At 37.2% G+C, this 18,489-nt stretch overlaps 1 protein-coding gene across 1 annotated transcript in view; it reads left to right on the forward strand.

Moving 5' to 3' along the window:
- The window catches only part of LOC137490091 (uncharacterized), a 392,659-nt gene that overhangs the window by 88,174 nt on the left and 285,996 nt on the right, over positions 1-18,489 (forward strand). The window lies entirely within an intron of this gene.

Here is an 18,489-nt window from a genome sequence, read left to right on the forward strand (position 1 = left end):
AATCGGAATTAGCATACAAGTGTGACTTGAAAACAACATTAACACTGTTTATTTGAATGTGAACAATGTTGTACTTTGATAGTCAGGCTGCTAATATGATTTTGCTATTTTGCAAATAATACTTTCATGAAATTATATTTATTAAGTTGAAGGCTAGGGCGAGGCAGTGGGGCAGTAGGTAGTGCTGTCGCCTCACAGCAAGAAGGTCGCTGGTTCGAATCTTGGCTCAGTTGACGTTTCTGTGAGGAGTTTGCATGTTCTCCCTGCCTTGGCGTGGGTTTCCTCCGGGTGCTCCGGTTTCCCCCACAGTCCAAAGACATGCGGTACAGGTGAATTGGGTAGGCTAAATTGTCCGTAGTGTATGAGAGTGTAAATGTTTGTGTGGATGTTTCCCAGAGATGGGTTGCGGCTGGAAGGGCATCCGCTGCGTAAAAACTTGCTGGATAAGTTGGCGGTTCATTCTGCTGTGGCGACCACAGATTAATAAAGGAACTAAGCTGACAAGAAAATGAAATGAAGTTGAAAGCCCGAATGTGTGAATATAAAACCAACTTTACCTCTATGTTGTTGAGGTGCAAAAAAATTGTGAGAGACTGCATGTGTCCTTTGACCTGACCTTGACAATATGACTTTTTCATGTTTAGCTGCTGACTCTACTGGCAATACATCAGTAAATAGTAAACGCAGTCCCTGAGGAGGAATAAAACAAATGTTGTTTTAACATTTCTTTTTGACTCAAAATGTTCTTGTAGCTTTCACTGTAGCCAATAGCCCGGGACCTTAAGCACTGACGCCAAATCATGTCGCGTTTCCACTGTCGGGCCAATAGCTCGTGGCATCACATCCTTAGAATGTAATAGAGTAATTAAGTTCATTCACTATTGTGTGTAATAGTGGATGAACATAGTAATATTTGTCATGGTAGTAATTTTAGCTATAAAATTGACTGTTAATAGCACACAGAGTGGAAGAAGATGTCAGGATAATACATAAATTGTGGATTAATTAAGTTGCTTCCAAACAAAACTTCTTTACATAATTATGACTTACAGTATTCATGATTTTCTTCAGATGTTACATGTATAAATAATTTGATGGTTTTCAGATAGATTTTTGTTTGTGTATGTATTCATATTAAGTAATTGTTCCTGTTTTTTGCATCATCTTTTAGATACTACATCACTACTACACCAATATAATGCAAAAATCTAATGTGTGGGCTGTTTGTGTAAGGCTGTGATAGCAGTGCTCAAACCCAAACTCATTAACACGACTGATTATTTTGATGAAAAATGTGAAATTCCACAATGTGTTGATGCTATTGACGGTTCACACATTCCTACACTGAAACCTCCACAATACCAGTCTGATTTTCACAATAGAAAAGGCTGGCATACCATCATTTTACATGCAGTTGTGGATGGTAAAGGCCTTTAGTGGGACCTTAATGTTGTACAGCCTGGTAGAGAACATGACGCCAGTGTCCAGAAAAAAAACATGCTTTTGGACTTAGGCGACATCCACCACGGCTTTTCCTGGAGTAAAATACATGATTTAGGCTGCTTCATTCTTGTTGACTCTGCATATCCACTGCAGAAATGGTTGTTAAAACCATATCCAGAGGCTCAAGAACTGTGCAACACAAGAACAAGTCGAGCCCACTGTGTGGTTGCATTTGGGAGGTTGAAAGGCAGGTGGAAATGTCTCAGTAAAAGAAATGACTGCAATGTAAATGCTGTTGTTGATGTGGTTGAGACATGCTGTACACTGCATAACCTGTGTGAATTGATTTGTGCCAAAGTGGCCCACCGGTGGTTTTGATGAAGATGTTGAAAGACAATCTTATATTAGCTCAGATGCAAGAACTGCTCTGCATTCGTTCTTTCATGCAGCAGCAATGATTGTAACAGTATTTTTGTTTTGTTCAGAAATAAAATACTGTAAATTAAGTTTGGCGTTACCTTTTTGGTGTTATCCACAATCAAATCTGTCATGCAGCTATAGGTTTATAAATAGAAAATAATTATATCACAAGTAAAATCTATTGTATAGGCAGTTTATACAGGGTACGTCAATAAAAAGAGTCCACTTTCAATGCATTATTTTTATTTTGATTAACCTCCACCTACACCAATTACAGCATTTCTCAGACTTCTTTTTCATCATGATGGAATTGCAGTGGTGGTCTGGTGGACATCTCATAAAACAAAATCTGCACTTAATTTCGTAACTTATTTGCAACAATGAAAGTAATATTTGTGTCACATATTCATTTAAACAAATGCTCATCATTATATGCAATTACCTTTAATAATAGCTGCCTGATAGGCCAGACCCTTAACTGAATAGGACCTTCTTACATTTATTAGAAACCTGTTAACAGGTATAGCTGTTCATGCCAATACCAACATGATAGCCTAAATCATTTTGAATGACAAGGACCTGCTTTAGATCCTTAGATGCAAATAAGCATGGATTTTAAATTACCATTAGTAAGCATAGTTCTTCAACAATACCAATTTGATACCTCAAATAATTACAATGGAATAGGGCCCTCTATATGTTGTATTAATTTGAATATATATACTTTTTATTCATTTTAATAAAGTATATTTCAGAAGAGCCATAAACCTTTTAGATGACATTTTTGCTAACATATTTTATGGTTATATTATGCAACAAGGTGTGACCTTTTATTTGTAAACAATATTCAAAGTAGTCCAAAATACAAAGGTGCATATAAGCTGTGCAAACAAAAATATAAAGGTCAATTTAAAAATGACTGCACACACAGACCAAAACACAATAGCATGTTGGATATGATTCAACTGGTCTACTTTTTTCCAACTCTTCAATCAAAACACCAACATGTACCACTTTAGCAACTTGTCAGTCATGTTCCTCTTTGATTTTTAATGTGAACGCTTCTGACTGGACTCCTGAAAAAGCAAAATTGACATGAGAGTGTAACAGTGAAACTCTCCTAGCCAACGGTAATCTAGCCAATGGCATGAGCGAAAATACACTTCCTTTTACACAATCTTCTAAGTATTTAATGTATACACCATATTTTTCATGTGTTTCAAAGTCTTAAACAAATGGGTGCAAGACCACCATGCTGTTTTACAGAGATAGCCTTTATTTCTTTCGTTTGCAGTGGTGGGTTATTGGATTATTGTGGGCTCAGTGGTGGGTTATTGGGTTCTTGTCTGCAGGTCTTGGAACAGAAACAAAGGAAGATAAACAGGATGATGACCAGACGAGGAATCAAGAAGGCAGGAGTACCTGGTCTGACTGTGACAGGTGTGAACTTAAAAAGATGCATTCAGTAGTTCACTATAGAACTACTAAAGAGCTTTAAGTCAATTTAATTCATGGCCAAGCTTTACTGTTTGTAGATAAACTGAGAATCAAAATTTTCTACTTAAAATAAAGGTGGCTGTTATTCCATTATTTTGATTAATTTCTCTATTTCTGATCATATTATCAAGTATTTTCAATGAAAAGCCAGTTGAATGAACAATTAAGTAACTAAGATGTTTTACTGTAATTCATTTAATTTGAAGAGTTTGGTTGCAAAACTGTCTCTTTTTGTCTTTATTCTTTATTTGTAAAACAGTGAAACACAAATAATCACATAATTATAACAATAATGTGATAATTATTACATAATAATGTAATCCTGATGAATTCAGCCATTATGAATAAGCAGTTATACAAAGCAAAACTATTCTTTAACAGAAAAGTCGTTACATTTATCATACCATATCACATAAATGATGCTTACAGGGTATTACGCTTGATGGAAATATCTAAACTATTAGCACAACCCTTTAACGCTGTTTATTTCCTAATGAAAGTGAAACTGAAAGCAACACTCTTCCGCTACCGACATCAACCAGCAGATGGCGTTCGGACACCACAGAAACTTAAACTCATTTATTATGTGCCACACATATTGCCATTTCCCGTGATTCAGCCATACATCCAATGCATGTATGCTCTTCTAAAACTACAACACAGTTATTTAAAATAGTAAATTAACTTATCATTCAGTAATTGACTAAATGCCTCTTAACTTATTTGCATACCCATGTAAACCTAAACCTAATGTATTGATTTATATATATATATATATATATATATATATATATATATATATATATATATATATATATATATATATATATATGTATGTATGTATATATATGTGTGTGTGTGTGTGTGTGTGTTTATATTACACAAATGCATTTTCATTTCTAATCTATAGTGTGTGTGATTTTTATTTTTTTTAAGGACAACAGTATCTTCAGCAGAAATTATATCCAAAGATGTAATTTTAAAATTACAAAAGTCAGTGTTTTTGAAGCTAATAAAGACAGCGGAAGTCAGTCATTCATTTTCATTCTTTACTATTACCATCTTCACAATTCCAAATAAGTTTTAGATGTTTCTCAAAATAAAATATATTGTGCTTAAACGAGAAAAGGGTTTTAATTTTTTTACCCAGACATTTTAAAAGAATATATTTTAGAGCAGTAAATCACAATATTGAGAAACTGATTTTTTTTCATCTAAGGTTATCATACCTTCAGAATCTTATACTGGCAGTTGTCTACAATGGAAAACTGGAGTAATTGTATTAGCCTCAACCAACAGATCAACAGAACAGAACAGTTTTTTATGTTTTTTATTTTATTTTTAATTCTTGGCAGTAATTTGGGAAAGCTAGTATTTGACTATTACAACTAAGGCACCAACATTATGGTTTGGAACAATAACTTTTTAACGAGACCATTTATTTTTTCACAGCAAGACATAAACAAATTAGAAACATTAAGACCCACTCCAGCCATTAAGAGTTCAGATCAGTATTCATGTAAGAACAACAAGTTGCAAACGAGACTATTCATACCTCCATCACTCAGCAACATTAGCAAATTAGTATCATTAACACCCACACCGGCCAACAATTGTGAGTTTAGATTGGTATTCATGTGAGAACCACATATGTTGCAATAAAATAAATTCGTAATCATAGCAAGCTTTTTCCTAGTGCCCAAAAATAAACTAACTGATACTGGGGTAGTTTTCATTTCATTCCGCTCTATTGAAATCCATCTCACATCACTGTTCTTTGGAAGCTGCCAGATCCACAATGAATGAAACTGTGATGTTTGATAATAAAATCTAAAATTTGGGAGGTTTAGCCCTCCTTTAGCATATGGTGCCTGGAGGGTGGTTAGACTTACTCTTGGGGTTTTCTTATGCCATGAAAATGTAGATATGGCTTTGTCAAGATCTTTAAAGAAATACCTAGGAATTTTAAAAGGGATACTATGAAATGAGTAAATGAATTTAGGGAGTATGTTCATTTTTATTGTAGTGATTCTAGCAATTAATGATAAAAGCAAATCTATCCACCTCTGAAGGTCAGTTTTAGTTTAGTTCAGCATCCTTACATAATTATCGTGATAAACTCTCTCCAATGAGCTACTTATGTTTATGCCCAAATAGCTAAAACCACTGGGGCACCATTTTAGAGATCCAGAAAGAATTCCAATATCCTTGTCCAGTATATTAACTGGAAAAGCTTCACTTTTTAAGTAATTTAACTTATAGCCAGATACTGCACTGTATTCATTCAGACACTGAAATAGTGGGGGGAAAGACTGAGTTGGGTTAGTTAGGAATAGTAGAAGATCATCTGCATATGGACACAGTTTATGTTCGACTATGCCATAAGTTATACCCGAAATTGAAGGATCCGAGCGAATGGCTATAGCTAAGGGCTCTATAGCAATTGCGAATAAACCAGGTGAGCATGGGCATCCCTGGCTGCATCCTCTGTGGAGTGACAAGGCATCTGACAATATTCCATTAGTCAAAATTTGAGCCTTAGGGGCGTTAAAAAGTGTTTTGATATATTGAATAAATGTATCCCCAAAGTTCATAGCTTTTAATGTGCATATTAAAGTTATCAGGAACTTTGGTTCTGTTCTGTCGAACGCCTTCTCAGCATCCATTGATAAAATCATCAATGGGTGTTTCTGGGCAGTGTTAATCACATGAAACAGTCTTCGAACATTGTCTGCTCCCTGTCTGTTTTTGATAAATTCAGTTTGGTCTGATTGATTTATTTTGGAGATGACATTTTCTTGTCGCAGAGCAATTCGTTGTGATAAAACCTTATAATCAGAATTTAGTAAACTAAGGCCTTTAAGATCTACATTCTTGTTGATTTTTACCTGATTTAAGTAGCAGAGTTATTATTGCAAGCTCCAGTGATTGTGGTAGTACTTGGTTATCTACTGATTCTCTAATCATGTTGGTTAAAGGGGGCAATAGCTTTTTAGAAAATGCTTTAATGTATTCAATTGGAAATCCATCTGGTCCGTGTGCCTTATTATTCTGTAAAGATTTAATAGCAATATGTACCTCATCCTCAGATATTTCAGAATCTAGTATATCTTTATCTTCTGTATTAATTTTGGGGAGAGGTAATTTAACCAAAAAGTTTTTTTTTATTTCAGTGTAAATATTTTCATTTTCAAAATCACTTTTATACAGTGTCTGATAATACTTTTAAAATTCCAAATTAATTTCTTTTGGACCTTCTAAACATTTACCATTAGGTGCTTTAATAGAGTGAATATATTTTTCACTGTCCTCTTTTTTAATCTGCCAGGCAAGTAATTTGCTTGTTTTAATGCCAAATTCATAGTAGTGATATTTTGTTCTTGCCAAGGCTGCTTCTGCTTTACAAGTACATAGGTTATTATATAGTACTCGTTTTGTAGTTAAAACTTTAAGAGATTCTGTTTTTTTTTTGTCAACAAATAATCCTGTTCTTAAGTTCTTATATCTTTTTCTAATTGAGATAAAGTTTCTCTCCTTATTTTATTTTTGTGTGCCACATATGATATGTCCTCTCATATAAGCCTCAAGAGCTTCCCAGATGTTAGAGTGAGAAGAGGAATTTAGATTGGTTTCTAAGAACACATCAATATAGTCTTTCAGAGGATAGCCACTGAATCTCCATCTTTTAGAAGTAAATTGAGGTGGGCCTATTTCTAGATCCATCTTTATAGGGTTATGATCAGAAAGAGTTGCAGCTAAATAAAAACAAGATTTAACCTTTGACAAACTAATTTGTGGTGTCAAAAACATGCCAATTCTATAGTAAGTATTATGGACACTAGAATGAAATGAATAATCTCTTTGATTTGGATGTAATGATCGCCATGCATCAATTAAGCCTAGATCATTGAAGGTAAGAAAAACACAAACTACAGCCAAAACCAAAGATGAAATCAACTGAGAAAAAAACTCTAAATAAAATAATAATGAATAAAAAAAAACTAATTACACAATAATTTTTTTTATTTTTCGACATCTTTAAAACAACACATCACATTAAACAACTCATCATGGAGCTTCACCTATTACTGACCTTTGACTTGATTTCTGTCATGTGAACAAAAGCTCTTAATGAAATTTCTGTTGTTTATTTGAAGTCACCATGATGGAGGATAGAGTCTGCTTTAGTCGGGCTCTTCAACTTCTTGCTATAAAATGTCTTTTATTTTGGCTGCTGTAATTATTAGTATGAAACACACTTTTTATACTTATAGCATGAAAAGTCAAAAGAAAATTAAAGTGTCAATGTGAAGAGATTTACTATGATATCAAAGCCAGCCTCTCCTGCTTGTTTTCTAATTCAGTACCATATTAATTATGTGAGAGAAATGAATAATATACATAAATGAAACAAACCACTGATGCTCCAACAATTAATGACATTATAACAGGTTTAAAAGCACCATTTACAATAAGATTGTTTGATCTATGGCAGAAATGAAAAACACACAGTCATCAACATTTAGTCTTTGAATCTCAATAATGGTGACAAACAAAAAAATAAAAATCAATTAAAAAACAACCCAGAACAAAACAAAACACTCTACTGAAATATCACCTCCCGAAAACAACACAAAATAAAGGAAAAGAAAGAGATTGAGAACATAAAGCTGCATAATTTATTTATGCTGCAATGCATGCTGGGAGCTTTGTACTATGCTGGCACCCAGCATGCATTGCGGCATGAACTATGCAGCTTTTTTTCTTTTTAGCAACCACGGTTGAGGTTCATATCCTGATGTCTGTGTCATAATAAGCAAGCTGGAGCTCGAGGATTTAGTGCATGACACTCTAATTATTAATTGCATCCTAATTGTTTGTTTAATCTTATATGATGAGCAGCAGACTGCCAGTAGTATTGTTCCTTGCAGCTTTAATACAAATATATTTGCATTTTTTATGAATCAACTCTTTAAACACCTAAAGTTATATCTATAACAATTAAGCATAAAAAGCAGAGTTTTTCATGACACTTCTTGCTATAATTGATGAGTTTTAAAATCACAGCTATAGCAGTCAGAGAATCATTAAAATAAAAGCGTAAAGCTTCAAGAGCTCAACTAAGCAGCCTCTGATCTCCATGATGGTGAGGTCAAATTAAATATTTTTAATAAAAAAAAATATAAACCTCTGTTCAGTCAAATATTCTTACAGAAATGAAGTCAAACTGTAATCAGTGAAGCTGCTAATGCTGTTATTTAATGGAGTTGTTTAATCCTGTTTTAATTCAGTTGGTTTGGTGTGAGGCTGTGTCTAGTTTTATTTCTTCCTTCAATTTCTTATTCCTTCAGTGATTGTGCTTGTTAACAGCAGGTGTTTAACAGCAGGTGTCTCAATTCAATTATTTGTGGTCATTTGCTCTGTCTAGTGGACTAAACTAATTGACTAATTTAAGGGCCAGGTGAATGAGGGTGTATGGCGAGATCAGACACTCTGATTAGGTTCTCAAATACAAGGGTTTTCTACAAAGGTAGATACATCCCCCTCCCCTCACAATTTCCTCCCCCTTTCTCTCCCTTCATGTAATTTATACACTTCAGAAAGTATTCAACTAGTTCCATACTCCATTCCAGTCGGTGGCGGTAATGCACCTATAAGTCTGGTTGCCAACCGCCAGTAAAACCCAAAGAAGAAGAAGAAGAAGAAAGGTAGATACATGTTACTCTGTATGACAAGGAGGCAAATCAGCTTCTAACGCCGAGAGGGTTATTTTACCTTTATCTAACTCTAGAATTTTATCACTTTACTCTGAATTACCACAACACTTGAAATTTAACACCAATGAATTTGCTGTGTGAGAATTTACTCTTCAAGCCAACTCTGGTACAAGCTGTATTTTGCGGAGTTTATCCCGTGAATTTTTGGTGTTGTTTTTTTATAGAAACGGTCATAAAGAACGTAATGCTCAGATGTGCCAGTTGATGGATGCCCATTTACATCAGAAGGGAATTTCTTCTCTTTAAGCCACTTTAAAGACACTTTCAGGGTTCCCTTTTCTGCTGCTGTAATATTGGCTTCATTGGCTCTAAAAGTCGACCTTCATGTGGACTGAAGGGAATCATGTTCGGACTGCAAAGATTTGCATGAGCAGCCAGTCCTCTTGCAAAATCATAAATGGTCACATTGGGGAGATGTTTCCAGGATATCAAAATGTCAGTAAAGTCGTGTGGATTTTGAGCTCTCATCAAAACTTTAAGGCTGTAAACAACACCGCAGGGGCACATCACAACTGCCCAACCCCCTAGATAATAACAAAATGATTTTAGCAATTTATTTTTTAAAACGTTATTATTATTTTAAAATAAATCCAATGCAATTGTTGTGAATAATAAAATAATTAAAGAGAAATAACTATAGAATTACACAAACCTGATGCACCCCAAACCTTCTGAAATATTTTATCGTAAGATGACATGCTTTGCATTTCACTCCTCAGTCTTGTTATGAGGTCCATCTTTGATCCCTTTTTACCTAATCCACAAGACTCGCATAAGCGTCGGACAGCACTAACCTAAAACATAATATTTAAAATAATACTAATAAATAACAACAACAACAAATCCACTAATAAAAAAAACTAACTTGAAATAATTGAGAATGCAGTTAGTACTATCACAATATTAGAAGTTGTCAGAAAAGGTCACATTCAGTTTCATCAGCTCATCAACTAGCCTCTCCTCAGTAACTGGAAGTTCAGATATGGGATTAGAGGTTGATGGCTGAACTTTTTCAGTATTCAAAACAGTTCCAGACTTCCTGGTGTTAACTCCAATCCAGGGTGCCCAAAGGTGAAAATTTTATTTAACAGCAAATGGATTGTGGTTTCCACCTATCTGAACGGTGTGCTTAGTACATCTACTAAACTGAATGGACCAAACACAAAATAAACAAACTTACATGGCACAAGACCTCTTGCAATAATTTCCAATCTCAGGGAATTCCAAAACGCCTCAACATCTACATGTCCATCAAAGTTTACAGGCGTTTTTTCAGTTTCACTTACTACAAAAACAAAGGTAGTTAGGTAACTGGATAGTTACGTAGGATGGACGAATTGATAACATTTTTTAAAATTAAACAATGGAGAAAGAGGGGCAGATAATTAAAACATTAAAATTTAAACAGTTATCATACCTGGCATACTAAAAACTCCTTTTTGATGTGCATCCATGATAACAACAGATGGATGTAATCCACACCTTAAGCAGGAAAACTGGTAATTGTGGTCATTCAAGGCGCCAAAGTGCAGATAAGCTCAAAGCACAGTTTTGCTGCTTGGATAATGCATTTCAGTAGATGCAGAAAGAGCTTTACAGACTCGTTCAACTGCAGTGTGAGACTAAAAGAGAAAATTACATATTATCATTGAAAACAATGTACAATATAACTCCAATCCTAAACAACCACTGTTTTGCAAAGTTTAGCTCTAATCACACCTTAATAAGCAATACACTAAAAACCTCCCACCATGTGTTGAGGCAGAATGGAGCTAAACTATGCAGAACAGCTGTCATTTAGGTCTCTGGACACTCCAGGATATGATAATCCATCTACTATACCTGTAAAAAATTTCTAAGCAGCAGACAAAATTTCACACTTAGTATGATGTGGTCATCATAGTTATGCAGACCAGAGTTCCATTCTTGGTAGCGATATGAAAGGCCACACACTGGGCATTTCTTGCAATACATTTCAACATCTAAAAACAAGCATGCAGTTAATAATAATAATTTATTTTATTTGTAAATGGCGCCTTTTTTAGACACCCAAGGTCGCCTTACAATAAGCATCGGCAGACATGCTAAACAAATATAACATTTCTAAAACAGTCATTGACCAAACAAGTTAAAACGCAATAGCGAATATAAAAGAACATAACAAAAGCATGATAAAAAAATTGTTAAGTAAAAGCCTGCTTAAAAAGATGGGTCTTTAGACGTGATTTAAAATTGTGAAGACTATCACTGCTCCTAAGATCTACTGGAAGTGAGTTCCATAGCCTAGGAGCCATAGAGCTAAAATATCTGTCTCCCATTGTGCTCAATCGAGTGCAAGGTGGTGCCAGGGTGAAGTTGTTGGCTGATCTAAGGGTACGAGAAGGGGTTAATGGAAAATACATTTAATACTCATTGAAATGATTTGCTTCTAGCAAACAAATACCAACCTTCGATTATTCCAATAGTTGTGACAATTTTGGCTTTCTTCGAGATGAACAAAGGGTCACTAAGTGGTACTTTTTCTGAACACAATGAGCAGAGCATTTCATTTGGAACAAGTACTTTTTGGGAACTCCTTTTCACAAAAACTGGTTGTTGATGAATGAAGGGAAGATGGTATCGTTTTTATGGTGAAAATGTATTGCACCATTTTTTTGAGGTCATCATTTGTTGGAGGGTACACGATGCTCTCAGAATCATCTTTTGCCAAAGAAGTATGATCAGCATCTGCTGGCAATAAAGACTTTGTGGCCAAGTCTTCCTCAGTGCTCTTTACTTTTCGGAACATATTTCGCTTTAATTTTGGCATTATAAAGAACCATAATTCTGTCCAAACGGTTATAAAACGAAACTTTCGGCTCAAATACGGAGATGTAATGCATATGAGATGCACTTCCAATGTCAACATACGATGCAAGACATGTATCTTCTTCCTCTGCTTTTTTTTTGCTAATTTATGCACTGTTTCTTGCGATCCTCTGCAAACCATCTCTGGGTGACTATTTCTTGCAAAACCTCTTCCTGTAGGGAAACTTTTGAAGCCTCCGATCTGCAATAATTAACTGATTTTAGGTGGGTACACCTAGATCAGGATCGCATACCAGATCTCCTTTTAAAATAAATTAGCGCATTACAGATGTCAACATCGCAAGTCACCTTATGCGAACTGCCCCATGTCTTTTTAATAACATGGACAGGAATGCAAGGGCCTTTTGAAGATTTTGAAACGGCGAACACACCATTTTTTTCATCAATGCACAGGCTCCGAAGACAGGAAAATGCAGTGATGTCATGCTCAATATTTGAATGGTGTGTTTTTTAAGATTTTTCTTTAAAATACAAATATCGCAGTGTGGACAATTCACCCTTTGCTCCTGCTTTCTTTGAACAACTGTCACCTTGGCGGTCTCTTGGTTTGGAGTGATAGTAGGATGTACCGTTTGCCTGTTTGGAGGAGGTGCCATCTGCCGTTTTAGAGTGCTAGGTGGAGGTGCCATCTCACTGTTTAGAGTGCTAGGTGGATGTGCCACCTCACAGTTTAAAGTGCTAGGTGGAGGTGCCATCTCACGGTTTAGAGTGCTAGGTGAAGGTGCCCTCTCACGGTTTACAGTGCTAGGTGGAGGTGGCATCGGCCGGTTTACAGTACTAGGTGAAGGTGCCATTTGCCGGTTTAGAGTGCTAGGTGGAAGCGCCATCTTACGGTTTAGAGAGCTAGGTGAAGGTGCCATCTGCCGGTTTAGAGTACAAGGTGGAGGTGCCATCTCATGATTTAGAGTGCTAGGTGGAGGTACCATCTCATGGTTTACAGTACTAGGTGGAGGTGCCGTCTCACTCTTTGGAGTGCTAGATGGAGGTGCCATCTCACGATTTAGAGTGCTAGGTGGAGGTGCCATTTCATGGTTTACAGTGCTAGGTGGAGGTGCCGTCTCACTCTTTGGAGTGCTAGGTGGAGGTTCCATCTCACGATTTAGAGTGCTAGGTGGAGGTGCTATCTCATGGTTTACAGTGCTAGGTGGAAGTGCTGTCTCACTCTTTGGAGTGCTAGGTGGAGGTGCCGTTTCACTGTTTAGAGTGCTAGGTGGAGGTGCCATCTCACAGAAGAGGAAGAAGTCTGAAGAGGTAAAGCCACAAGTTGATTTTTAGTGGAACATTCTATAGGTGCCAGAGTAGAAGACAGATGAGATGCATGCCACTTTTTCCCCATGCAAATGTCTTGAGAACTTTGGGTGTCCCTTTGGAACATGAACCGGACTCCTTACACGTACCCAGTCTCCCTGTTTAAAGTTAGGAGTGCGAGCTTTCAATCTAGAGTCTGCATACATTTTCATTTTCTTCTGTGACAATGACACTGTCTTACTCACAGCACTCTCACTAGTTGCAGGAGGAAGCATCCGCATCTTTCTAACACTCAAATGGAGAGAGTCCAGTTGCAGAATTTGAAGTAGCACGATACACCTGAAAAAATTGTTACTGTTGGATTCCATGCTTCCCCAGACACAATAGCAGACTGAATACAGCTCTTGAGCACACGATGAAATCTCTCAATGGCACCTTTTGCAGATGGATGATAAACTGATTTAAAGGTATGTTTAATAGCTCTCTTTTTCAGAAAAGCAGCAAACTCCATTGACCGGAATTGACATTCATTGTCAGATACCAGGTACTGAGGATTTCCAAATCGACTGAAAACTGATGTCAAGAACTTTATCACATTTTGAGTTGTGATCGAGGAAGTAAATGCAACTTTAGGCCACTTACTATGGTAGTCAATCATAGTCATCATATACCGACAATCCCAGGCAGCAGTTTCTAATGGGCCTACAATATCAACAGCCACTTTTTCACAAGGCACATAGGGATAAGGTACAGGTTGTAGAGGTGCAGCAGAAACAACAACTGTCTTATCAGAGGAGGCACATACTTGACAGTTTTTAATCATCTGACTGACAAAGAATCCATACCTGGCCACCAATAGAGTTCCCGGAGACGTTGTTTTGTACGGACAATTCCTTGATGAGCATCATGGGCCAGATTCACCAATGTGTGCCTTAATGAAACAGGAACAATAAGACGTGATCCTCTGAAAACAATCCTCTGTTTTGAACACTCAACTTATTTCTTAAATAGGAACGTAAATCTTCGTCCACAACCACTGATGATCTGTGCACATAATGCAATTAATTCTGGAGATGATGCAGAGGCAGCAACAAACTCAGCTGGAGTCACAGCAGACATCTCAGATGAGAAAATGCAACAAATTCAGGTTCTGCATCAACCAGTTCCTTTTCAGAAGCTGGCAAAGGTAATCGAGACAAACAATCAACAGTGTGATTTTGAGAACCAGAACGGTAAATTACCTCATAATAAAAGCACAGGAGTCGTGCTCCCCAAAGTGCAATTCTCATTCCAGCACAATCTGTATCTTTGGAAGAAAGAAGCACTGTTAAAGCGTGATGGTCAGTACGTAAGAAGAATTTTCGTCCCCAGAGATAAATTCTCCATTTTTTAACAGCCCAGACACAGGCTTCCTTTTCAATTGTTAAATACTTGCGTTCAGAAGGTGATAGTGTTCTTGAAGCAAAGGCAACAATACGTTAAGATTGATCTTCATGAATTTGAGCCAGTACAGCTCCTATTCCATAGCTTGAAGCATCAGTTAAAACCACAATCGGTAAATTAGGATCAAATAACGCCAATGCAGGGCTTTTGATCAGCAACTCCTTCACAGTGTCAAAACTGTTCTGTGCTTCTGCTGACCAAACAAAATCAACTCCTTTACTGATACAAGCACGCAATGGCTCCACTACAGTGGCAAATCCTGGAATAAACTTGTTGTACCATGAAATTAGTCCAAGAAAAGGCCGAAGCTGATGTGCATCTGTAGGAACTGGTGCATGAAGCATAGCTGTCAGGGTTCTGCCACTCTGGTCTTGTAAATTCTTGTTTTGGTGGCAGAGCTTGGACACTACCCATGTCTGGTCCTGTTTCTGTCTCTGTGTGCGTGCGCGCCGTCGTGGGTGTACGCAGAATGTGCGCGCTCCTGCTTGACGCGGCCGCGCGCGCGTTCTGCGTCCCTCAGACCCGTGCGCTCTTGTACTCGTGTTTGTGTTGTCGTCTGTCAGCAGCGTGGTGTTTCATTTCCAGCGTCTCAGTCTTGTTGGTTTCGGTTTTGGTCGGCCCTGGGATGAAGCATGCACGCTGCGAGTGTGAGCGCACGGTGAGTGTTTTCATTCATTGTGTGCTCGTGTCTTGCATCTCTTGTCAAAGCACGTGGCTTGGTGTTTACATTGTGGTCACGTGCTTTTGTCGTGTACTTCAGTGTTGTGCTTGTCTTGTCATGAACATGCGGTTAATGAGTTCTCTCATTGGCCGCATGTTCTTGTCCTGTGTTATGTGAGCGCATGGCTTGTGTTGTCTCTCTGTGTCATGCGCTCTTCCGTCTATTGTCTAGTCCCACCCTCCTTGTTAACTCATTATTAGTTTGTCATGTTCACCTGTTTGTGTCAATTTACTTTTGCTCATGTCTTCAGTCCTTTGCCAGTTCGTCGTTGATAGTTTCCTGTCCTGTTGTGTCCAGCCCTGTCTTGTCCATCCAGTCAAGTTAGTTTGTTCGTTTATTTGTTTTATTAGAGTTTTTACCCCCTCGGGGTTGTTTGTTTTGCCTTTTTGTTTTCATTTTATTATTAATAAAAACCCATTATTGCTGCACCTGAGTCCTCGCTCCTTTTCCTAACCACGAACGTAACAATAGCATTAAGGTGATCGTCATTTGGATGAACACTTTGTGCAGACACAGTATGGCCCAAGAAGCTTAAACTTGTCTTGCTGAACTGGCATTTCGAAGTGTTCAACTGAAGTCCCGGACTCTGCAAAAGCTGAACATCTTTTTTAAACATACCATCATGTTCACTCTGTGAAAGACCCCAAATAATGATATCATCCAGATAGCGAGCTACATTTGGCAGTCCTTGCAGTACAGTAGATACCAGCAAGGGCCTTCATCAGAAATTCTAAAGGTCACAATGGCTACTACGGATGTGATAAATGTATCCAAAAGGGAGTCTACACAAATATTTGGATGACCTTCCCAGAAGTTTGTCTAAGGACCAATCATGACTGATTTGATTTATTAGGTGAGGACTCACACTTCAATGAAAACACACCTTTAGATTTCCTATCTATCGGTCTGGTGACATAATTTCCTCTAGACTATATGCATCTTGTGTGTCTGGGAGTTACACGCAAACTAATATCTCTCTGGCAGAAAGGACGTGTAAAAACACGTTTAGGTCCAATGATTGTCCAGAATGTGTCTTCGCAACTTGCAGAGCTACGTCCTCATACTCCATCAGAAATTAACAGAAAACCAAGATCCCTTGTTGAGTCAGACCGCTGGAAGGCTACTGAATTCCGTACGTTTCTCTTGTACACTGCACCAGTCTGCTTAAAAGGAAATATTCCAAAGGCAATGTATGAAAACTTCATGCTGCTTGCAGTTGCCATGACCATCTTTATAAGTCCATCCTTGTGTGCGGAGTGTGCGGAGTATGCCGACTACGCCGGAAGCCTCCTGGTTTTGTTTTTGAGACGCTGCAGCAGCCTGTATGGAAAAGAAACCTTAACCTACAACATGCATGGCTTAACTCACCTAATTCACGACGTGCACACATTTGGTGTACTTGACAATATTTCTTGCTTTCCCTTCGAAAATCATCTTGGCCAGTTGAAAAAGATGATAAGAAAACCCAACAAGCCCTTAGAACAAATCATACGCCGTCTGTCAGAAAGGGAGGCAATGAGAACAAGAGAGTCAGATACAAAGGAAAGCCTACAAAAGCAACATGCCAATGGACTGAATGTAAAAGAGCAGTTTGCAAAAATGCAGTTCACTCCCTTCAAAGTGCAGACATCTACTTGGAACAACTGTGTCCAATTGAAGAACAAGGATGTTGTTGTAGGGCAAAACCTGCTGGTGGAAAAGCATGGAGAGGTTTTCATTGTGCACAAAAAGTTCTGGAGCAAGACAGATCTTTTTGTCTATCCTCTGCCATCATCACAACTAGGCAATTTCCTTCTCTCTGGCATGAAGGAAGAGTGTTCTCCTCCAATTATCTGTAAAAAGGTCTGTATGTTATAGGATATGTTAAAATTAAGTTGCTAAACTTCTTTTGTAAAACTGAGTAACCCATTTTTATTTTTTGTTCACAGTTAAATGTTTGCTTTAGTTCATTTTCCCAATGAGGACGAAAGCTTAGCTGTCATTTCACAAAGCTGGTGCACCGATGATGGATGCTATTGGCCTCCATTCAAGAGCCAAGAAAGAATGAGAAAAGCAGTAATGGCACATGAAAAGCCAAATCCTGAATCATGAGAGATACACCAATGTAAATTATTAGAGACAAAAAGTAAGACTTTCAAATTATTATCAAACCACTAAATGTGTAATTAACAAATATTCAATTAATTAGCCCCCTCTCTGTTGTTTTTAGATACATATGACAAGGCTCATGAATGCCAAATTCAGGCTGAAAAAGGCTCAGGCATGGAAACAGAGCCAGAGTCTCATCAAAGAAAGAGAAAGTAAGATTTATTGTTTCAGATAAATTACATAAACACTGCACTAATTCATTTATTATTTTGCTTATTCCTAGACAAAATCCAAAATTTTATCAGACAGATCCTGAGGAATCCGATGGTGATTATTATAATCTCCCGCCACCACCAAAGCCCCCAAAATTTACCCCAAAAAGGGATGTAGCTAAAGGCAAAAAAGGTATGTCAAAATATTTATTGTATTGTAACAGTTGTTTATGCACAGTGTCATTGTAATATGTACAGTATAAAGTTACATTTGTCATTTCTACAATTTACAGTAGCACCCCCAAGTGTCAACTGCCAACATTGCGTCTCTGCAGAGGGTAGGTGTCCCTTATTTAGTGTACTAAATATAAGAAAGCCTTGCTATTTCAAATTTTGCAAAAGAATGAATTATGTTGTATTTTTTAAGCAAGAGCCGAAAATAGAGCCACAAATACCAACAAGACATCAGATAACATCTGTCAATGTGGAAAAGCACTGCACAGTCCTTTTAATTATTTGCATGTCTGAAAGGGGTTTTAAACCTGCTAAAATTGTCTTGACGTCTGATGTACAGTTGAAGTCAGAATTATTAGCCCCCCTGTTTATTTTTTTCTCCAATTTCTGTTTAACGGAGAGAAGACTTTAAACACATTTCTAAACATAATAGTTTTAATTACTCATTTCTAATAACCAATTTATTTTCTCTTTGTCGTGATGACAGTAAATATTATTAGACCAGATTTTTTTCAAAACACTTCTACACAGCTTAAAG

This window comes from Danio rerio, chromosome 4 (assembly GCF_049306965.1).
Source record: "Danio rerio strain Tuebingen ecotype United States chromosome 4, GRCz12tu, whole genome shotgun sequence".
NCBI classification, from domain to species: Eukaryota; Metazoa; Chordata; class Actinopteri; order Cypriniformes; family Danionidae; genus Danio; species Danio rerio.